The sequence below is a fragment of the Balaenoptera ricei genome, chromosome 9 (genome assembly GCF_028023285.1).
Source record: "Balaenoptera ricei isolate mBalRic1 chromosome 9, mBalRic1.hap2, whole genome shotgun sequence".
In the NCBI taxonomy this organism is placed as follows: Eukaryota; Metazoa; Chordata; class Mammalia; order Artiodactyla; family Balaenopteridae; genus Balaenoptera; species Balaenoptera ricei.
In genome coordinates, this window is record NC_082647.1 from 88584501 (window position 1) to 88608677 (window position 24177).

The following is a 24177-nucleotide window of genomic DNA, read 5'->3' on the forward strand; positions in this document are numbered from 1 at the left end:
TGTCCCTAGTGTATGTTTTTTCTTTCATAATTTCCTCTATTCCCACCACGTCTGTCTTCTCTAATTTAGACTCAATCTGAACTACATTTAGTCAGACGTTGGGACATTTAGATTAATCATTTATATCTTAGATTTTTCTTTTATAATTTTTTTACTCTACATTCTTTTGATCTACATTCAGGGAGATTTTATTTACTTTGTTTTCCAAATTTAATACGGGATTTATGTTCATCAGTTGTACATTTTATTTCCAGTAGTTTTTCTATTTTTTAGTTGTTGCTTTCACACAACATATGATTATTTTTCATGGATGCAATATTTTAGTGAATGTCTTTAAGGACAGCAAACAATTTTTTAATGTTCTCTTAAGTTGTGGAAATTAACTTAGTTTCCTTTATTGTAGTCTTTACTTTTTATTTTGGTCTTTTACTTTCAAATACCTGATTATCAGTTCATAATGATAATAGGACTAAAATCTTGGTTATTAATTCATAATTAATAGGAAAGAGGAAGGGGCACATTTTATATATGCATAGACTATGTTGACTGATTCTTTTAAGGGTAGAGTCAGGGACCTGGCTTTTGTGCTATGTGTGCCTTAAATTCCAGGATTAGAAGAGATTTGTGCGGGATGCCAATAAACATACTTGCTCTTTTACTTCTCAGTAGAATTCTGTTAAGTTATTTAGAGCACTATACTCTGTTGGAGGTTTTATTGCATACTTGCTAGCAGCAGGCTGTTCTCCATGCAGAAGTTTGGGAAGGGGGTGTCAAGTGCCTAGTGCTCAGTAATTCATGACATTTCCATGTTCAAATCTGGACTCCCTCCTCTTCACTTCCTCTGTCAGAACTGTACAATGGATTTCCACTGCCTGCTCTGTCTGTTGGCATGCTTCAGTCCACTTACTGTCTTCTAGATATTTGATTAAACCTTTCGTCTGCTATACTTTCATGTAGTAGAATACAGTTTTAGAAATTCTGTTATCAATGAAATGTGATTTGGGGAGAGAGAGGAGATAAGTGTAAGTTTTCAGTCTACCCTGTTGACCCAGAATCATTTAGATATTGTTGCTGCTTTTTAAAAATGTAACGAAATATTTTATTCAAGAGTTTTTCCCCCCCTCTAATAATAAATAAAAGTTCAGCAGAAGATCTCAGTCCTAGTGTCATTTCTGACCCTCACAGGAGATCTTGGCCAGTGAACTTCTGTGGACCTCAGACTCAATACTTGTAAAATTGAGCAGCTAGATAGAGAGATTTCTAAATTTCTTTCATCTCTAAATGATAATTCTAAGTGCTCTGTAAAATATTTATTAATTAATTTAAAAATATTCTTCTGGTTATCATAGAATGCTTTCTGACTGTATATTCTGGAAAGACAAAGCAAGATTAGAAGACTTAGTGTTATTAAACAAGAAAAAAAGTCTCATTCTTCAAGAAAAGAATTCTTTTTCCATTATAAATTATATTCTGAGGGGGGAAACCAGCTGGCATTAAAACAGTAAAGTTTTATTTATAGAAAAAAAGAATGACAGCTCAATTCACTTTAAAGAGAAGCCACACCAGCAGCTCAAAAGAAGAGATTCTCTCCTTTGCAAATGTTCATATTGCTCTCTGAATCTTTCCAATTATGAAAACCAGAGAGCATCTCATGTGCAGTGATAGATTTGCTTTTGTTTACAGCATGCTCACAACAGTGTTACAGACTTTGGGTAAGTAGGCTGCAAATGAGATTTTAGATTCGTATTCTTAAAGGATTTATTTTTTTAGTTCTAGGGAGATGGACAGAGAAAGACAGTTGTAATTTTTTTTTAAGAACAAAATTGTACCATCATTTGAGACTGTTTCCTTTCATTGGTTCTTGCTTTGAGGCCCCTCACTTAATCTGAGTTAGTGCCTGCTTTTTAACATGTCATAAATGTGATATTATTTGAAAAGCTAGTGAAACACATATTAGTTCTCATTTCCCCCTTGGAGCTAAAGTGCTGTTGATTGGTGAAGCAATGTATGGAATCCACGTTAGTAAATTCCAACACACACAAGTGGAAAGTTTTACTTGATGGGCATAGAGAAGAATTGGAAGGAGGCATGAATGCATCACAGAACATAATTGGCTGTGTTTTAACTGGGTCTCGGAAAAAACCTGTGCTTTCAGCTTGAGGTTTTTCTTCTGGGAATAGGAAAACCATGGCTCCTTTCTTACCAGTTTTATTCTTATACATCTTTAGCATCAATTTAAATTGCAGAGATGATGGTACTAAAATATTTATTAGAAAAAAGAAGTTAAGTAAACTTCATGGAAATAACAGCTTCATAAATCTGATCCTATGTCATAAGTTGTGCTTTTTTCAGCAAACTTGTTTTCATTGTATTGAGTGATTTAACCTATGTTTGTATTATGTATATTTTAAAAGCAATTGTAAGCCTATGGGAAGAGAAACAAAATAATTTCCAATTATAAAAATTATATAAATTAAGATTATTTGCAGAACTAGGCAAGTTAAAGTAGAACCACAGGATTAAAGGAATCTCCATCTTTCATAAACGATTTGTTGCTTTCTTTGGGTGACGGAATGTTTCTAGTTTTCTGTTATTACTAAAGTAGGATATTTAGAAAATTTTAAATATCAATTCTCACATTCATTACAGGAATAATAAAAAAGCTTGTGTCCTAGTTTTGTGTTGAATACTCCTTGTTGACAAACTTAGTCTCTTTTTAATTGCTCTTTTTACTTTAGTCCCAAATTCCTTTGTTCCTCAACCTATCATGGGCCTCATTATATTTATCTGCCTGTCTTTTTTCTGCATGTGGCATTTTTCTCAGTCTTGAGATTCCCGATGTCAGAGATCATATTTTATTTGTTGTGTTGTTCCAGTACTTAAATTGGTACTTGCTAAGGGCTAGATAGATATTTGTTGAATTTATTATTGAGTTATCTAGATTAAAAAAAAAAAAAACTAGTTCTTTCTAATCATTTTCTCTTTTCTCTAAATTCATACAGGACTGTAAACGTAATAAGAGAATATTGTACTTTGACCAAGCTGCTGAAAAGTAAGAAACAAAATGAACCAAGTAAATTGTTACAAATAACAAGTCAGACTAGATTTTTGAGGAATCTAATCAAATAACTAAGAATTTTAATAACTACAAGTTGACCCTTGAACAATGCGGGTTTGAATTGCTAGGGTCCATTTATACACGGATATATTTCAATAGTAAATACTACAGTACCACACCATCCAATATTGTTTGAATCCATGGATGCAGAGGAACTGTGGATACGGGGATCAACTATAAATTATAGGCATAGTAACCCCTGTGTTGTTCAAGGGTCAACTGTATTGAAAGAAATTTTATTTTTCAGGAGAAGATTCAGAAACAACAAATTATCATTGCAAAGTGCTTTAAACACAAAAATCGCTAAATATTCTAGGTGTGAATGTATTGTTTGTAAGCTGGATTACTGTTTCAATAATTTTAAAATGCCTGAAGTAAGAGGACCATGTCTTGCCCTAATAAAAACATTCATCATTTTCTTAAAAAAATTCTGTAACTTTAAAAGCTTATATTTTCACTCTCACCTACTTTAACTGTGTGTTTGAGTGTGTGTGTGTGTGTGTGTGTGTGTGTGTGTGTGCATGGCCACTTCCCTAAAGAAAGCGATTTCTGAGATACAGCCATTTGAAATGAATAATTTTTAGATCATGACTAGAGAAAAGAATTATTTAGCCAATACCTTATTTTAAGTCAGCTGAATACTGGTCTGTCACACTTCCTTCTACCTTTCTCCACCTTCCTCTCTTTGGCCATAATCTTTGGTTTCTGTTAAAGAGCCTATTCTTACACTGTTTGAACCTTGTCTTTCACCCACATACATCCTGCTGCTTTGCAGGTAACCATGACAGTATTTCACAGTATTGAGGTTATGTGCCATATAAAATGCAGCCATGCTGTCTTAAATTTATTAGCAAACACACCTTTCCCAAAATACGCACATGCATGCAAACAAATATCATATTAAAGCTGCATGACATTTGGAAACTCTTAAAAGACCGAGTATGCAATCAAATGATTTAATGGGTGGGAAGAGATCATGATTCTTTTGTTAGGAACAAATAAAAGCATATGAATCCTTGCTAATACAGAAATAGTATCTTATTTTTTTAAATTATTTTAAATACTTTCACTTCTTCGGTATCTGCCTTCTAATATTTGCATTATAAGAAACATTTGCTAATTAATAATCACAATAAGGTTGGAAGTAGATATATTTTCTGGTAAAAAAGAAGTATTAATAATTATTAGTTGCTTAATATCTCTAATCAGACAACTGTAGTACAGCATAAAGACACTAGTCAAGAAGTGAGAAGGTCAAGGTTTAGATTCTGGGCAGCCATAGAAATCACTGGATCAATTCACAGCTTTTCAACATACAGACTATATCCTAAGGTTTTGTTAACCCACACTTAAGGATTTGGTTATCACCTCTTCAAGAATAGATCTTTTTTGAGCTTTGGTGGAAACACCTACCTCGACCCTGAGAATAAAAGAAGGATGTTAGATGTTAAACCAGAACTTGGAGGATTTACAGTTAAGTTGGAGACATGTCATGTTTTAGTGAGCCCTTTTTCTAAATGTTTTTTTTCCTTGTTAAACTAGTACATATTCAGTGATCGATATGGTTATACCCTCTCTTAGATGTGCACAGGAAAGTAAGACACAGTGCCAGCCCTCAGGGAGCTCATACTCTCCATCCCAGTCTTTCTCCTGCCACTTGCTCCCTTGGTTCATGCTCCTATCTCAATACTAGAGTCAGTCTCCTTTTCTTGAACTTCCTCTGCTGTCAGTTAATTATGTAACAGATTAAACTCTTAAAAACAAACTTCCCAACATACCAACAAATGTGAAAGTTTCTAACAGGATGAAGTTTGTTACTGAAGGGCCTCCAAAACCTAGCACTTAGTAAACCTTGTGTTATTCCGTTGTCATATTTTTGCCAACATTTTTCCTTCTACGTATCATTTCCTTTTGTTTATAACTTATCAATATTTCAAGACCAATTCAGGCTACAACTGCTCTTTGAAGCTTTCTCAGACATTCAGAATGACATCATTAATGATAAATAATAAAAGCAATAATAATATCTAATAATTAGGAAATAGGTCTGCGTTTCAGATAAGCACTGTGATCAGTGCCTTCCACACATCATCTCACTTAATCTCTGTGTGAGTTTTTATTACTGCTGTAACAAATTGCCACAAATATCCTGCCTTAAAAACAACACAGGGCTTCCCTGCTGGCACAGTGGTTAAGAATCCACCTGCCAAGTCAGGCGACACGGGTTCGAGCCCTGGTCCAGGAAGATCCCACATTTCGCAGAGCAACTAAGCCCGTGCACCACAACTACTGAGCCTGTGCACCTACAGCCCATGCTCTGCAACAAAAGAAGCCACCGCAATGAGAATCCCGTGCACCGCAACGAAGAGCAGTCCCCGCTCACCGCAACTAGAGAAAGCCTGCGCACAGCAATGAAGACCCAACACAGCCAAAAATCAATAAATAAAATAAATAAATTTTAAAACACACACACACACAAATTTATTATCTACAGTTCTGTAGTTTAGAAGTCTAGTGGCTATCACTGGCTAAAGCCCACGGTGTGGACAGGGCTGTATTTCTTTCTACAGGCTCTTGGGAGAACGTTTCCTTGCCTTTTCCATCTTCTGGAGGAACTGTTGTATCACCCCAGCTATCCTAGAGTATATGGGTTGTAGGAGAATGATGGCTAAAAATATGAGCTCTATATTCAGAAAGCCTGGGTTTGAATCCTAAGACTTCTGTTAATTCTCTGTGACCTTGAGAAGTTGTCTTACTAATAAACTGTGCTTCAGTTTCCTTTTCTTTAAAATAGGGGTAATAGTGGTCTTTATCTCATGGGGCAGTTATGAGGATTAAATGAATTAATCCCTGTAGGACTTGAAGCAATAAAAAGTACACATCAGTGGGACTTCCCTGGCTGTCCAGTGGCTAAGACTTCATGCTTCCACTGCAGGGGCCATGGGTTCAATCCCTGGTCGTGGAACAGATCCCACATGCCGTGTGGCATGGGCAAAATTAAAAAAAAATTTTTTTTAATTAAAGAGTACACGTCATTGCCTAAGAAGAATCCTTGCCAAAAATTATCTAACTTGAATCTAATCATGTGAAAAGCACCCAGACAAATCCAGAATGAGGGACATTCTATGCGACAACTGACCTGGAATCTTCAGTAAAATAGTTCGTGTTACGAGAAACAAAGGCAAGGCTGTTGTTCTAGATTAACAGAGACCAGAGAGACAAAACAATATTGCAAGATGTAAACTTTCATTGAATCCTGGATCTGAAAGAAAAAAAGAAAGCTCTGAGAGACATTTTGGAGACAATTAGAGAATTTTTTCATGTGAACTGTATATTGATTATATGGAATTATTGTTAATTTTCTTACAGATGAAAATGGTTGTGTTTTTTTTTATTGCTACTGTACCAATTTGCCCAAAACTTGGTTAAAAACAACAAGTATTTATTATCTTAAGGATTTGTTGGTTAGAAGTCCCGCATTGGTCTAACTGAGCAAAAATCAAAGTATTGACAGAGCTGTGTTCCTTTCTGGAGGCTCTGAGATTTTAGAGGCCACCAACATTCATTGGCTAGGGGGCTGTCTTCTTCCATCTTGTAAGTTAGCAATGTTGCATCACTCTAACCATTCTTTCATAGTCACACCTGCCTCAGACCACAACAGGAAAAGGTTTTCTACTTTCAAGGATCCATGTAATTAGACTGGGTCCACTCAGATTATCCAGAATAACTTCCCCATCTCAATTTAATCACATCCGCAAAGTCCCTTTTGCCCTGTAAGTTAACTATTCATAGGTTCTGAGAGTGGAATTTGGGGGAGATGGGGTGGGAGGGGAACATTATTCTGCCTAACTCAATGGTATTGTGGTTATTTAGGAAATTATTTTTATTCTTAGGAAGCATAGTTAACTAGGAATAAATCTGCAGCTTAAATATTATATATATGTATAAAATACATATTATATATACACACACATACACACAACCACAAACACACACAGATAACCAAACAGCAAAATGTTAACAACAGTTGAATCTAGATGGAGGATTTATGGTTATTTTTGTTCTGTTCTTTCAACCCTTCAGTAGTCTTAAGATTTTTCAAAAGATAAAAGAGAGGTTCTGTTGAACACCTTCATTCCCCTGACAATCCAGGAAGTAATTTAGAAGTGATTTTAGAAAAAGGAAAGTGGGGGGAATTCCCTGGCGGTCCAGTGGTTAGGACTCTGTGCTTTCACTTTCGAGGGTGCAGTTTGATCCCTGGTCAGGAACTAAGATCCCATAGGCTGTGTGGAGCAGCCAAAAAAAAAAAAAAGAAAAAAAAAGAAAAGAAAAGTGGGGACAATTTTAAAATGAGATATCTCAATAAATATCTATAGAGAGAGCCAGCTAGAATAAAGATAAAACAGTAACTGGTTAAAAAAAGTCACTCATATTTCTTGGGAAAGGGAGGTGTGTAGTAGTTTGTAGGTGACACAGTGATCTTATTTGGTATGTTTAAATAAAATCACCAAGTGCCCTTGTTTTGTCTCAAAGTGATCTTGTCTGATGTTGATGTTCTATAAGAATGTTTAATATTCAACAGGATAGCATGGTCTAGCTGTGAGCGCCAGGCCAGTTTCTGACAATACTAAGTCCTAGCTATCAATGTCAGACCAGTTTTAAGCTGCCTAGGACTGCTTTTTTTCTTCCTCATTTTTTTTTTTTTTAATATCAAAGCTCAAAACATAGCAACGAGTGAGTTAATTTTAATTCCAATGGCAAATTTGCAGAATACAGTCCTTAAAAATGGCAACTAAACCTAGGCTAAATATTTCAAGGAAAATGAATATTATTCACAAACATGCATTCATTTGACAAATATATTGAGTATCAGGTAGGTGGAGAGTACTCTCAGTAGCCCAGAGGGGAATCTATAGATGCATAAGAGACAGTAATTGTCTTTAAAAACCGTACACTTTGGTCATATTTATGATAGATATTTCTAACTTAGACCATTTATTATAAATAAGGAAAAACTATCTGCATATTTATTAACTAAATCTTGGTTTAAAGCTGAATTCTAAATAATCATATGTGATAACTTTAAGAATATAGTCAGGGAATCCTTTCGGAATTATTTAGCTTGATATGTTTGTGAACATATTTGTGAAATTCAAATACTTATCTCCCACAGACTTTTATCAAGGCTGCTATACACTGAGTTGTCAGTAGAAATAAATACATGACTGAACTTAACCAAAGAAATCAGTGTTGGGCTTCCCTGGTGGCACAGTGGTTGAGAGTCTGCCTGCCAATGCAGGGGACACGGGTTCGAGCCCTGGTCTGGGAGGATCCCACATGCCGCGGAGCAACTAGGCCCGTGAGCCACAATTACTGAGCCTGCGCGTCTGGAGCCTGTGCTCCGCAACAGGAGAGGCCGCGATGGTGAGAGGCCCGCGCGCCGCGACGAGGGGTGGCCCCCGCTCGCCGTAACTGGAGAAAGCCCTTGCGCAGAAACGAAGACCCAAGACAGCCATAAATAAATTAAATAAATAAATCAATAAATCAATAAATCAATAATCAGTGTTAAATAATATATGACAAATAGCTGCTCCCCATAAGGACTGCCCAGCCACGTAGTCTCTAGCAATGCCGTGCATTCACAGTGATATGATAGATGGATGATATAAAACCAGAATTGTGTCATGCAGTCTTGGATATTCACGTATAAAATAAGTATTACTTAGTAATTTTTTCCCACTAAGTGACAGCAAAATGTGATGCTAGGAACCATTGTTCTTTTTGCTATTGTCATCAGCCTTTTATATTCAATAACTATGATCCTCTGAAAGGAAACAGTGCCCAGGGAAAAGCACTCCCTTTAAAGGTGTTATTAACAAAGGTAATTGACATGCAGAAAGAGAGCCCTTTAAGTCCTGCCCACTCTGCCTTACTAGTTGCTCTACAGAGGTCCATTTGAGTGAGTACAGTTTCTATGAGCTTAAAAAACTCCAAGTTACCCAAAATGAATGAAGCAGTTCCTCTTTTTGTTTTATGGTCACTCGAACGTCCAGCTGGATTGGGATATTAAACTGAGATTTACCTTAATTTAGCTCTCTTGTCTATTGTTCATTTTCTAATTGTTATTTAGTTGCCACTATTGAGTTTTGAGAGTTCCTTATTATTCTAGATACTACTTTTCAGTCATAACGTCTTAGTACTTTTTCAGTCCTGCCCTCTCTCTACTTTCCTTCCAGGACTCTTGGAATGATAGAAATGCTAGATCTTTTGTTATTGTCCCACAAGTCCCTGAGGTTATGTTGATGTTCCCCCCCACCCCCCCATCTATTTTCTCTCTGTTGTTCCAAAGGGTAATATAGGTCGTTCTGTCTTACAGTTCACTGATTCTTTCCTCAGTCCTCTCTATTCTGCTGTTGAACCTAACCATTGAGGGTTTTTTTATGGCAGTTATTGCATACTTTAGTTCTAAAATTCTTTTTTCTTCTACTTCTTTGCTGAGACTTTGTTTTTGGAAACTTTCCATTTTTTTCATTTATTTCCAGCATGTTTATAATGCTTGTTAAAGCATTTTCAAAATTTCTGCTTTAAAATCTCTGTCAGATATTTCTAACATGTCATCTCAGTGTTTGTGTTTATTGTCTTTTAAAATTCAAATTGTAATTTTCCTATTTCTCAGTATGATATGTGATTTTTAAAAATTTAAAACCTGGACATATGTGGTGTTAAGCTGATGAGACTCTGGATTTCATACAGACCTCTTTCAATTGGCTTTCTCTCGCCAGTCTGTAACTGCCAAGTAGGGGTAGACGTCCAGTTTCCTACTCAGCCTCCAGTGAGACTGGGGAGGGTCTTTTTCTGCTGGAGAGGGGTGGAATTCCAGTTCCCCTCTAGGTCTCTGCTGATGCCACCCTGCCTGAGAGAGTTAGGAGTGCTTCCTTTCTACTGAGTAAGGATAGGAGTTCTGGCCTCCAGTGACATCAGGGCAGAAGGAGTGATCTCATTATCACTGGGTTTTGGGGGAACGCCTGATTCTTCACTCATCCTCATCTGCCCTCACCTTGGTGGGGACAGGGAGGGATACCCAGTCACTGCAGGTGGTAGCAGAAGACTGTGCTCCCCACATGGGCTCCTTGGCTACTGTGGGAAGAGGGCTCTCTTTACTGCTCAATGGGGATGAAAGTCTTAAGTTTCCAACTTGGCCTTCTCTTGCACCACCTGGGAAGGTGGTTGTGGAACACTGTTACAACATCTCCTCAGCCTTGGCTGATGTGGGGGGCACAGTTGGAGCCCTAGTTTTTTTTCTCTGATGTTTGGCTGGAGTAGAGCAGTTATTTATTGTTTAAAATGTTTCTCTCTGGCTAAACTGCTCATTTCCTGGTCTTGGGGCTGGAGAGAACAGGCTTTTGTTGGAGTTATTTTTGTCTGTCCCTATTTGTATTTCCAGGTTGCCACTTTTCCAGCACACAGTCTGGGGATATATGAGGCTGAAAGAAAATCCATACTTTTTTTTTTTTTTTTAAATCCATGCTTTAATATCACGCTTTTTTTCTGGTTCCAAGATCTCTAGCTGGTCTGCCTCTTCTCTTCACCTTTAAGAACTGCTATTTGTGTTTTATATATAATGTCCAAGGTTTTTAGTTGTAATTAGTGGGAGGTATGTGAAAAAAAAAAAATCTACTCCACCTTCCCGGAAGTGGAAATCCAAAAATAAATTTATTTTATATATCTAAACTTATAACTTTTATTTATTATAATTTTATCAGTGAGGACAGTGAGACTATTTGATGGAAGTCTCAGATGACCTTCAGCATCTGATTTATTTTGGTAGTTTTTTTAGCCTTATAATGAGAAAATTCTGCTTGACACAAATAGGTAGTTACCATAATATCCCTTTTTATTTCTTCTATGACTCATAGACCACATCTCACCCACTGCCTGCTTTGGTAAGCAAAGTCGTATTGGATCATAGTCACACTGATTTATTAACATGTTGTATGTGGCTACTTTTGCAGTACAGTGGCAGAGTTGAATAGTTGTGACAGAAACATTATGGTGCACAACACTGAAAATATTTACTATGTGTAGCTTTAGAGAAAAGTATGCCAACCCCTGCTTTAAATGTTTCACTTTACCTTCTCGTGACACTGGTGTGTTAATCCAACATAGAAGTTGGAATGAGGAAGAGAGGAATATTTTTATCTCAAAGATGAATTGCTAATTATCCTCAATAATTCACTATTTTAATTAATGAAGGAGTCCTTAGCCATTTAAATATTCATTTATTGGTGCAAAATATTTTTAGATTAATTTTTGTTAATGTGGCACATTCAGTATTGTCAATTAAAGAAAATAATAGATGTCTCAGTTGGAAAGCCCAAATTTTTATAAGCCCATTTATTAAAACATGTTGAATCTAAAATTTTAAATTTATTGAATTGCTTATACTTTTTAATCTCAGTGGAAGCACTGTAGTATTTAGACTCTGAATTACCCAGGGGAGTTTTTCTGAGCAATATGCAGATGAGTGCAACTGCACCACAAGTGAGACATAGGTGAAGGTGAAATAAGGAAAAAATCCACGGGAATAAATGCAAAACTTTTTTCTAAGACTGTATTGAAAATTTGAGGAGTAGTTAGGAAACTGTCATGGCTATAAAGAGTGAAGGAGGTGGAGACTGATAGAAGATGAGTTCAGATACGTGGCCATGGACCAGGTCATGTAGGACCTCATTTACCATGTAAAACCTTAGCTTGTACAGTGAGTGAACTAAGCAGCCATTGGAGACTTTGGGGAACTAAGCAGCCATTGACTTTGAAGGAATACTTCAGCTGATGTGGGGAGAATGGGCTGAAAGAAAGTAGAAGAATAAGAGGAATACCATTTTGGGAGCCATTGCAATAGTCCAGGCAAGAGATAATGGTAATTTGGGCTTGGGGGGGGGTTGGTGTATAATAAAATTTTGGCTAGCCTTGGTCTCTGGTTTCTGGGAGGTAGCCTCTCAGTCCTTGGAATTTCCTGAGTGATAGGAATGCCTTTGTTTTCATGTTGGGCCCTGATAATTTAAGCTAACCAAGTGACTTGTAGTAGGCTCCAGTGTATTTCAAGCTGGCAAGATGACTCAGCATGGCGGTAATTCAGGCCAGAGAGACCAACCATGTGATTGGAGGATTGAGGCTTTGAGCCATATACCATCAGCCTGACCCCTAGGGAAGAGAAGGCTCCGGAGAATCAGTTCAATCATGTGCCCAGTGATTCAATCAATTGTGCCTATAATGAAACCCCAATAAACAAAACTGGACACCAGTGCTCAAATATAGAGATGTGTGCAGAGAGATTTTATGAAAAGAGAGTAAATGTCACTTGGGCACCCTTTGGGTGGGTTAGTAAGAAGCTCTCATGTTTGGAGAGTCATATTTATTTTTGATACTATGATACTTTTTCCCTTAGAAGTAAGACATTGTATTTGACAAGTTGTTGGTCATGAAAATAAAATAAACATAGAGCTTACAATACTTTTTGTGGCTAGAGGAATTTTCCACAACATGGTACATCAATATTTGCACTTAGTAAATACTGGGGTAGTTACAGTGTGATCCTGGCCTCATTTCTGCACATTATGGTACCTTGGACTTTTAAAGCATGTGTTTGCTTTGATAGAAGATTAAACGAATACTATACTTGCCAATAACTACATTGTCTAAATGCTTACATTTAGAGAATTGGGGACACTCCTGACCTGACAGTGCCACAGCTTTAAACAGTTTCATGTGTATATGTCAAATCACAAAGACTTATATGAAGTGACAGGCTAGATGGGATGTTCAAATAAGTGCATACAGCTTCAAAGGATCTGTAGATCTTAATTTAGACAGAAACTTAGACTTCATTTAGGCTTCGAAACTTTAACTGAAAAATTCTTGAAGGCATGGGAATAGCATTGTATAAATAAACACTAAGAATTGGTGATAAAAAAAATTATAGATTTTCAATGTCATTTTAAAGTTACTACTGTAAAAGTTTAGAATCACCAATTCAGAGCAGAGGACAAAGTTGTGACCTATATATAATTTTTAAAGCCAACTTAATTAAATCTTTGAGCTGTGTGTGTGTATGTAAAGTAAAATAGTTTTTCAGGCACCAGACAACTCCATTTTAGGTGGCAGAAAGGAGTCTTTGTCAAATATAGTATTATATTTTAGCAAAAAAATTCTAGAACACAAAGATACCATGACTATAGTTACATGAATAAATCTTGAGCAGTAATAGATGTTTTTAAGAAGAGAATTGTATGTTGCTTTTGGATTTTTTCCAAGCTTTCAAAGATCTATATAAAACCATCCAAAAGTTTGATGATTTGTCAGCAACTCTATATTGTTGGAAATTTAGCAGCAGTATACGGAGCTCATCTAATATAAAGGAACTAAAGGAATGTGTTCTTTTGCATTATGTTTAATACAAACAGTGAAATTAACTGAATGATTCAAATGCCTGGATTCACAGGGCTAGTCATTTTTTTAAATTATCATCACTGTTTTTAGGTCATAAAAGGATATTGAATTACATCAACTAGACTCATGCAGGTGGTTTGTACTCACTCTGAATCTGTAAGCAGATATGAGCTAATTGGCCTAACTGGCTTAGATCCCAGTGTTATTTAAATGGCATGGAGACTGTCTCAAATAAACTTATTAAAGTTGGTAGGAAATTTATTTTGAACATGTGTATTTAAATAGCAGGGAACAAAGCAATTATTTAACTTTATCTGTAGACATTGATTATTGCTACTTGAAACCTAGACTAGTATTTAATCAAGTGTCAAGGCCCACTGCTGTGGATAAAAAAATATATATATATGAGAAATAATTTCTGCCTTAAAGAAATTTATGGTACTGTGGAAAGTATAAGGTATGTTCACATGAAATATAATTTATACAAGATAGTGCAATTACCAGGCAGTTAGGGCATAAGATAAATATCTCTGACCTAAGACAGCAAGATAAAGTTGTTCACAGTAAGTATATGTTTACATATAAGGATATGTCTCAGCTGAATATGATAAGGAGAAGAGTGGTTTCGACAGAGGCAAAGGATCAAGCAAATGCTCTGCGTGTTTAGAATTGGCAAGTTGATATATTTCCCAGGATATTTGAATATATGTGAGAGAGCAGTAAAAGTAAGATTGGGTTTGTTTGTGGAGGATATTAAATGCCAGATTGAGAAGTATGGATCTCAAACACTGTACTAATACTTTCATCTGGATCCTGAGTCACTACATCCATAAATCAAAACATAAGCTTAAGATCTGGATCAGTTAAAAAGTGATGAACTTGTTTAGCTGAAAACAGCAGTTGTTCATTCCGTGCCTCTTTTCTTTGACCTGAGAGGAGGTTTTGCAAAAGGAAACTGATGTAAAAATTTTAAACATTTGGCTGAAACAATGCTATGAATATCTTTATTAATCTTAAGAACGAATTCAGGTCTCTGAAAGAGGATTTCTCACTGTTGAAATATCCCCTGAGATGATTCCTCAGTGCTATCCAACAGTACGTGGTGGGCTTTTGTGGTTTTCCTGCCCAGCACCCTTTCCTTTGACTTCGCTTCTACAATAGAGAAAGCAAAACTTCACTGAAAGTTCTGCTTTCTCTGTTGTGGAAGATTTGCCGGTGAAAATGCCCTGACCTTCCCTAACCTTGAGAGGGACACACGACCCATATGAATCAGATTCCCTGTGTCCTTGGCACTGAAACCTTGGCAGAGTGCCACCAAATCTGAAACTCCGAGGCAAAATATCCCAGTTTGTAGCAGCACCCTAACAAAACTGTTCGTTAGTTTCTGTGACCTAGCCTCCAGGAGCTGTTCTACTTCCTGGGCACTGGGACACTGGCTCTTCAGTTTTCTCTTTATATGCTTCCAAGAAATTCATTGTTTGCTTCAGTTTTCCCACAGAGTTTCTATGGCTTGCAACTCATAATACTGACTGGTAGCAGGCAACTTCTCTAAATAGTTAGGGGGTTTCAGTGTGACATGCTATTGTTGATGGGTTATACTTTGGACCCATTAATGTCTTATAGGTAAACTAACTATAATTCATGATCTTAACCTGGGACACTTTTGGGAGTCGAAGTGCGGGCATCACGCAAAATTAAGCTGTAACCACAGATGTAAAACAAAACCAGGACATAGGTCTTGCTCTTACTTTTAGTGTATCTTGTGTAAAAAACTTCAGATAATAAGCTCTGGTTTGCATTCTGGCTCCTTTGTTTTAAGAAGTAAGAAGGAATGGGCTCGTCATTGAACAATCATCTCTTTCTATGAAATTTTGAGTATGCCACCCCTAAGATGCCGGGATGGTGGTTTGCTATCTTGGGAATTTATCTGACCTTACAGTCAAGTCTTATGGTTTAAAAAATTATTGCTGAGGTTGTTACTGTAGCGGAAGTAATAGAGGAACAACAAACAAAACCAGCAACAAAGACAAAAAGTCCGGTTAATGCTCTCCAAAAAATGTCACCTGTATGAAGTAGCCTACCGCTCAGATTCTTTTGAAGATGTTGTGTTCCAAACAGGCCAGTAGCGTTCTCTGTTTTTTTAAGGAATAGAAAATTAGAAAAAATCCTTTTAATAGTAACGTAAGCCATGCCTACTATATGTATATATCTATCTATATACACACACACATACATACATGTATATGTACATATACATAGATAAATACTGATCATAATTTTCACCTACTGAGATACAAAACACAGATATTGTGAATAAATTATGTGATAATGTAGGAATGTCCATATACCAAAAAAATACCAAAGAGAAAATGAAGAGAATATAAGTACAGTTTTGTAGTGTAAACATAAATGTAACTTGGTAATTCACTTTTTAGCTATTTTCCACTTTAGAGCTTTTTTTTTTAAACGTAGGGAAGATTTTTTTTTTTAATGAACTATAGTTGATTTATAATGTGTTAATTTCTGCTGTACAGCAAAGTGATTCAGTTATATATATACATACATTCTTTTTTTTATATTCTTTCCCATTATGGTTTATCATAGGATACTGAATATAGTTCTCTGTGCTATACAGTAGGACCTTGTTGTTATCCATTCCACATATAAAAGCTTACATGTGCTAACCCCAAATTCCCACTCCATCCCTCCCCCAACCCCCTCCTCCTTGCCAACCACAAGTCTGTTCTCTATGTCAGTGAGTCTGTTTCTGTTTCGTAGACAGGTTCAATTGTGTCATATTTTAGATTACACATATAAGTTATATCATATGGTGTTTGTCTTTCTCTTTCTGACTTACTTCACTTAGTATGATGTCTAGGTGCATCCATCTTGCTGCAAATGGCATTGTCTTGTTCTTTTTTATGGCTGAGTCATATTCCATTGTATATACGTACCGTGTCTTCCTTATCCATTCATCTGTCAATGGACATTTAGGTTGTTTCCATGCCTTGGCTATTGTGAATAGTGCTGCTATGAGCATATGGGTGCATGTTTCTTTTCGAATTATAGTTTGTCTGGCTATATGCCCAGGAGCTGGATTGCAGGATCATATGGTAATTCTATTTTTAGTTTTCTGAGGAACCTCCATACTGTTTTCCATAGTAGTTTTACCAACTTATATTTCCACCAACAGTGTAGGAGGGTTCCCACCTTAGGGCTTTTAAGCATACAGTTCTGCTGCCTGGAAAACTTGTTCCTCACTTTTTTTCTGGCTGATTCTTACTTATCTTTCAGGTTTCAGCTTAAATATTATTTCCTCAGCAAAGTCTTACCTACCTCCCCAAATCTAAATCACATACTTCTGATCTTCATTATATCCTTAATTTTACTTCATTGCAGAATTTGTAATCATTTATTTATTTATATTATTATTTTATACCTTCTTAGAAGAATAGAAGGTACCTGAAGCCAAAGGTCTTATCTGTTTTGACTCTTATTAGATGTTCATCCAAATTAATGAAACTCCAGCTAATTTCCAAAACTGCTTATTTTTCTCTTGGTCATATCTTGATTCTGTGCCAAGAGCACATAAGCAAAGAGGAAATAATGCACAGTCTTCTGTATGATTAAATTTGCTTCAAAAAATATATATGTAATTACCAAGTATTATCATCAGTGTGGTAACCATAAATTTTGTAGGCAATATTTAATTTCCTTTCAGTCAGAACAGGAAACAAATGATGAGAAAAATCATAAAAATTCAAACCTATTCCTTATTATGTAATAATTAAAGGTAGGGCAAACTTTAGTGTTATTGGAATAATTAAAAACATGAAGAATATAATGTGACCTGAGAATGTTATCAGTGCTGCTATCAAATAATAAAATGCTTGAATTCTGAATCCTCCCATAAAATTATTGGGAGAAAAAAAAGAGTGCTATTTACAAAATTTAAAAGTCACTCACGGACTGTGATTTTCTCCTTAATAGGTCTTAATGAAAAGTTTCTTGCATGGTTGTTTACAAACAATCATTTTTTACATATAGTCAACATCATTGAGGGAATCCATGTAATTCTAATAAGACTATTTCACATTTGCTTACTTCACATTTTGGTCAAAACAAAACAAAAAAAACATAGTATCATATCAACATAAATGGTTAAACTTAAAGACAGAAACCAAAATAGCATAGTTTTTCATCTGTTAGCCATTATGTAGAAACTGAAATATATTTCCAACTTCCAAATTAGATTAGTAAAAGGTGTGCATTGATCCCTCCTTTGTCAAGTTAATGATCTTTTGCCACCTTATTATGATTTTAAAATTGATTTAAAGATGAGGGACATTCGGGGGGCTTCCCTGGTGGTGCAGTGGTTAAGAATCGCCTGCCAAGGCAGAAAAGACGGGTTCAATCCCTGGTCCGGGAAGATCCCACATGCCGCGGAGCAACTAAGCCCGTGAGCCACAACTACTGAGCCCTTGTGCCACAACTACTGAAGCCCGCACGCCGCAACTACTGAAGCCCGCACTCTTAGAGCCCGTGCTCCGCAACAAGAGAAGCCACTGCAATGAGAAGCCCACGCACTGCAACGAAGAGTAGCCCCTGCTCACTGCAACTAGAGAAAGCCTGCGTGCAGCAACGAAGACCCAACGCAGCCAAAAATTTTAAAAATAAGTAAAATAAATTTATTTAAAAAATAAATAAAAATAAAGATGAGGAACATTCGGAAGAATGTCAATTACTTTTTCCCTCATGAGGATCTTTACAGCATGTTTTGGAGGTAGGACATACTCAACAAAATATTTAATTAGAAAAGCGTGAGTAGATGGCACAACTGAAGACTTGAGTCCTTAGTCTATAAACATCATTAAAACAATAAAAGAAATTCATTTTCTTTCTATGGCTATAAGAGTAGTATTTTAGTATAGACTAAAAAACTGTTATGCATGAATTTAGAGATGTGATTAAATCATTTAACACTGAACTATAAAACAATGGTTAACCAAAGAGAGTAGAGACTACTATGAATTGATCAAAAGGGATAATGCAGTTTTAGAATCAGGCCACTAGAGGGTGAAATAAAAAACACAGCCACAATTCCATGTGAAAACATTTCTGCAAAACAACACTTTATTTAATCAATATATGACCATTTATTACATTTTAAAGTATTATTTACCTTCATAGAATTTTATTATAGGAAAATAGCCAGCTTACGCTTTGAGATAATTTATAAACACAGATGATTTGAGCCACTTGACTAGACAAATAGCTCTCCTTTGTTTTTATTGTGACAAACATTTTGCGCCTTATTTTTAAAGGGATTTATTTGAAAACAAACCAAAAGCTATTTTCAGTTTTTATGATTATTTATTACTTAGATAAATCCAATAGACTCAATTTAATAAGATAGACCAATAATTACTTTAAATGTATGAAGCCTGTTATTCAAGGATAACCACACACTCAGTGGTAGAAGAGAAATCTGGCAATACACTTACGAAAGATGTTTAGATTGGTTAGAATTCATGATAAATCCTAAATTTACTTTTTAAGTATCAAAAAGGCTCACAAGCTTCTTCAGAGTGTCTCCATTTTACCCTTAAATTAGATGTATTTAAATCGACTTGATTAAGCCTTTGCAGCTAGATATCATTTAGTTCTTTTATTTTTAACCTGAAACTGCTGTTGGAAAATGTGTAATCTTCTGGGTATATGGTTCCTTTTCAAATTTTACAAGTATTAATTTCATAGACTTCTTATTACTGTTTTTGATGATGAACCTGATGACAATGTTGATGGTTGGCATTACTGAACCAGGCACTGTTCAGAGTCCGTAACAACCTCGTTAAGTGTGCCAGAAACTATCTTGAGCATGTAACATGAATTAAGTCATCAAATCCTCAAAACAAACCTATGAGGTAGGTACTATCATTGTCCTGGTTCTATAGACAAAGAAACTAAGAAACAGAGAGGTTTAGTAACTTGCTCAAAATCTCACACCAGTATGCGGTAAGGTCAAGATTTCAACCCAGGAAGTTTAGCAGCTTACACATTGATAGATTTTTGGCTCCAGTTACTTAGAAGCAATTAAGTTCTGCTACGTGGAAACAACATATTGTTAAAAGTTATCAAGTTCTCATCCCTTACCATACAGTCTTGAAGTTTATTCCCATTTTTGGTTATTTATTATTCCTTTCTATGTCTTAAATTCATATGATCTTAAAATTTCCCAATGATATGACATATCTAAAAATCCTGTTTTCTGAATTATCAAACCATATAGATTTTCAATTTCACGCCACGTCTAAATAGTGTACATAATATTGCTCCAGGTGTCAAAAGAACTGACTGATTTATTTTTCATCTCTTTTCACATGTGCTCTTGCTATTCTGTTAAAGCTATATTAGTAGATATTTAATTATATAAGTATTACTTAATAATATTATTTGCCTGTCTTTTTTTATGTAATAGTAATGTTGATGATGCTAAAAAGGGTTCATATGATAACATGATACTGATGCAGTTTCTTAGTGTGAAAAAAACAAACATTGGATTAAGTATCAAAGATATAGATTCTGTTTCTGACTCTGCTGCTTAAGTGATACCAAGCAAATGACAACTTTTTGAGCTTCAGTTTCTTGACAAGAAAACTGAAGATAATTCCAACTGTGGTAGTCCCATCACAGAATTTTCCAAAAATAAAACAAGACTATGTATCAGATGACATTTTTGCAAACTGGAAAAAATGCAATGGTGTGTTCATTATCATTGCTTTGGGTAGTGTTACCTCAAAGTCAGTGATCAAAAAATATGTATCAAAAGATGAAAAAGAAGCATGTGACAGCTTATAATAAGTGCATAGCAAAACCAAAGAACTTAAAAGTTACTATTTAAATAAGATAAATTCTAATTAAAATGCTTCAATTTATTTTTGACCAGAAAAAAAAGAAACCCACCTAAATAAATAGTTTATGGTTTAGTTCTGCAAGCTATTACAATCCATGAAAGAGCATAGAATGGAATAAGTTTTGAAAAAGGTTGGGGACTTCCTTGGTGGCACAGTGGTTAAGAAGCCGCCTGCCAATGCAGGGGACACTGGGTCGATCCCTGGTCCAGGAAGATCCCACATGCCGCGGAGCAGCTAAGCCCGTGCGCCACAGCTACTGAGCCTGCACTCCAGAGCCTGTGAGCCACAACTACTGAAGCCCGCGCGCCTAGAGCCTGTGCTCCGCAACAAGAGAAGCCACCGCGATAAGCCCGTGCACCACGACGAAGAGTAGCCCCCAGTTGCCGCAACTAGAGAAAGCCCGTGCGCAGCAACGAAGACCCAAGGCAGCCAAAACAAAACCAAAAAAAGGTTAGATTCAGATTATGGAGGGTTTTGAATGTCTAAGTCATTTGTCCTCCATCTAAGAAAAAATTGTGCTCAATGTTTTCCAACGGAATAATGATACAATACCTGTAATTTAAGAAAATTAGTTTTACAGCAGTGTTTAGGACAGACTGTTAGGTAACAGTTGAGAAGAAAAAAGCCAGTTATAAAAGGGTAGGTAACAGATATAGAATGCTTGCATGTTTTGCAATGACAGTTTAACTTCTAATAATTTGCTTCAAACTTGAAAATAAATTAATGTTGGTAGGTAAGTTTAAATAAAATCAGTAACTTTGAACTGCCTGTATTCTAGTTTATTGCAAATAATTTAGGCTCAGTTTAAAAACAAATTGTCTAGAGCAGTTAAATGATTTATTGATAATAAGATCCTACTAAATTGTAAATAGGTTTGCTAAGATAACTTCCTAATCCCCATTTTAGTGAATCCTTTTGATCATTTAATTTTGAAAAAGCACATATATATATATTTCTGTGAGTAACAATGTTTTGATTAAGTGCTATATATTTATCAATATTTTAGAAATTTGGCTAACCATAATTAACAATATAATAGAGATTAATCCATATTGATTTCAATATAACAATGGCTCACAATATCAAAAAAGATTAAAATATGAATACACACACATGCAATCACTTAGTGGTAATGCTGTGGATGGTTTTGTTTATTGGTAGTATAATGGCATAAAACCAACATGAGTGAATCACAGCAGCTAAGAAGGGAGTGAGTATAAAAACAGAAGTACTGGGTCAAGATTTCCCTAGAGAAAGGCAGAAAAACAATATTAAGGTATTTTCACTTACGTTTGGTAATGAAGAAATGACAGGCTGGCAAGATTATCTTGGAGTGAGGCACCAAACTACAATGAAGAAAGCAGGAAACTTTAAAAGAGAGAATGAGCAAGCCTTTGAATTAAGTATAAAATGACCACAAGACAGAACACTGTGCATTTTGTCACAGCTTTTGAGATGTGAAGATAATGTATGATTATGTTACAGAGACTCACTTTAACTGGCTAACACTTCATGAGAAATCCATTTTGGTTTGTCTCTCCATGAATAATGAAACCTCATCTAAGTTTAGCTGTGCTGTGAAACTGGATCTCACTTATTAAATAATAAGTGGCATCTACTGGCAAGTTAAGGAATAAGCACGTTATATCTAACTCTATCTCTGTTAGGTGCAGCGTGAGAGTTTATTCTGCATATATTTTTTTAGAAGTTCAGCTGATTGAACAAATCACAACGAGTTCAAGTATATGTTGGTTTAGATAAGGAAATCTTTGTTCACTCATGGTTTCCTAACTATACAAATTCAAGTACGTTTAAAAGTCTTATGAACCTAGGAAACACAAGAAGTGGTCTTAACTAACAATAGGATCTAATGCTACTGCTAATTTAAGGAAAAACTGTCTCTGTCATAACAGCTGTTAACAGCTGTGCTCTGACTCTCCACACTGTTGCTTCTCATTTAAACATAGAAATGACTGATGTCTGTAAAAATAGTTCTCACTGTTTAGCTGGCAGTGGATAAACTTCCTAGTTACCAGCCAGATATCAAGAACTTACTAGATAATATTATTTCTGTTGCTGATTAGACGGGGTAGCTTTACAGCTCTGAGGTAAGAGTAAAATTAGAAGCTCATTGGAGTTGATTTAAAATAAAATTCTCAAGGTTGGTTAGAGATAGAAATCAATCATTCTTAAAGTCAAGCTGCTCCACAAACAGAGTCGTAAACAAGATTACACATAAAAGGAAAAAATGATATACGGAAGCTTCTTGGTGGATTCAAAAGAGGAATTATAATCAACTTTGGAACATGAAATAAAATATTGTTATTGCACTTAAGAGAAAAATACAAATTTTAAATTTGTATCTTCTCCACAAAAAATATAGACAAATTAGACCCAATCTAAATTGATTTAGGCTGTTAAGTCTTGTGGTGTTTCTAGTTGCAAAAGGATTCTTATTCTATGTCTATGTATGCCTAAAAACATGTTGTTAAGGAAAATTTTTGTGTGTGTGTCAAGCACCTAAATTTTTATCCCAAATAATCACGGATTTGCTTTATTCTCTCAACTGACCAGTCCAGGGAACTAATTAAAGGAATAAATGGATGTTGCGATGCTGGTAACATGCCCAACATCCCTTCTGTGTTGATGATTTGCTCATAATTTCTCTGAATTCCTAGCCAATAGGACTTTTGTTTTTGAAAGTAAGCAGAATTATGAAATTCCAGATTGGATGGGTTGTTTTTTAAGTAGAATTTGCTGGCAATAGCAGACCATAGGAGACTTGGGAGCCTCAGCTGTAAACTTTACCCTTTCCTTTTACCTCTCTTCTGTGTTATTTCCCTCTTCAAAATACATTGTTTTTCAAAACATCCCTCCTTCTTGGCACTAAGGGATTAACAGGGAAGAGAGAACAGAGGGAACAAGTGTATAAAGCACTGTGGAAGGGGAAATTACCTAACAATCAGAAGTCTGAATTCATTCCTGTATTGTAACGAACAAAAGCAAGTTCCTTAGCATGTCTGAGTTTTTGTTTCTTCATATGCAAAAGTAGGAGTTAGAAATTATGTTCTCTGAGGTTCTTCTAACTCTGTAATGTATTATTCTGAGTATGTGAGAATGGATAAAATAAATCATCATATATTATTGAAGCAATATTTGTTACAACAGAATGGCAGTATTTTTTTTCTTCACAGAAACAAATGTGTCAATTTCAAAACATCAAAATTTCACTTCTAGTTCAAGAAAAAAGTAGAATATAAACTTCAAGTGTTGGTAGAATCTGTGGAGAGTTTTAGAAATCCTCTTATAATATACACCCTATGTCTGTTCAAGATACCTCATTTTACCAAATGTTTGCAATTAACAGCTCTTTTTCTAGGGGAAATAGCCGTCAAAATCATTTACTTAAGGCTTGAAAGTGCACAGTTTCTATACGTTTTCATAGAGCAAAAACGTTATGTAATGGGAGAATTATTGGGGGCTAAATATTAAAAGCTAGAAAGAAATCATTGTTTTCATGATCTTCAGCTTAGATCACTGAGGTACATAATATGTGTCAAGTAGGTTGGAAATTTTATCATACTTGCGAGCTAACAAGTTGGCCTGCCACAGTTTCATGGTTGCTGACAAAAGACATGAGACTTCTGAGTCAAAGACAGAGGACTTTATTCCTTGTGGTATGAGTCAATATTAGAG

The 24177-nt window shown here is 35.6% G+C and overlaps 1 long non-coding RNA gene across 1 annotated transcript in view; it reads right to left on the minus strand.

Moving 5' to 3' along the window:
• The window catches only part of LOC132371576 (uncharacterized), a 49676-nt gene extending 27658 nt beyond the window's left edge, over positions 1 to 22018 (minus strand). Inside the window, exons 1-2 of the long non-coding RNA XR_009504886.1 lie at positions 21975 to 22018; positions 21772 to 21827 (exon numbers count right to left, since the gene is read on the minus strand). This is a non-coding gene — a long non-coding RNA (uncharacterized LOC132371576). The remainder of the gene's footprint in view (positions 1 to 21771; positions 21828 to 21974) is intronic.
• Between the last annotated feature and the right edge of the window lie 2159 nt (positions 22019 to 24177).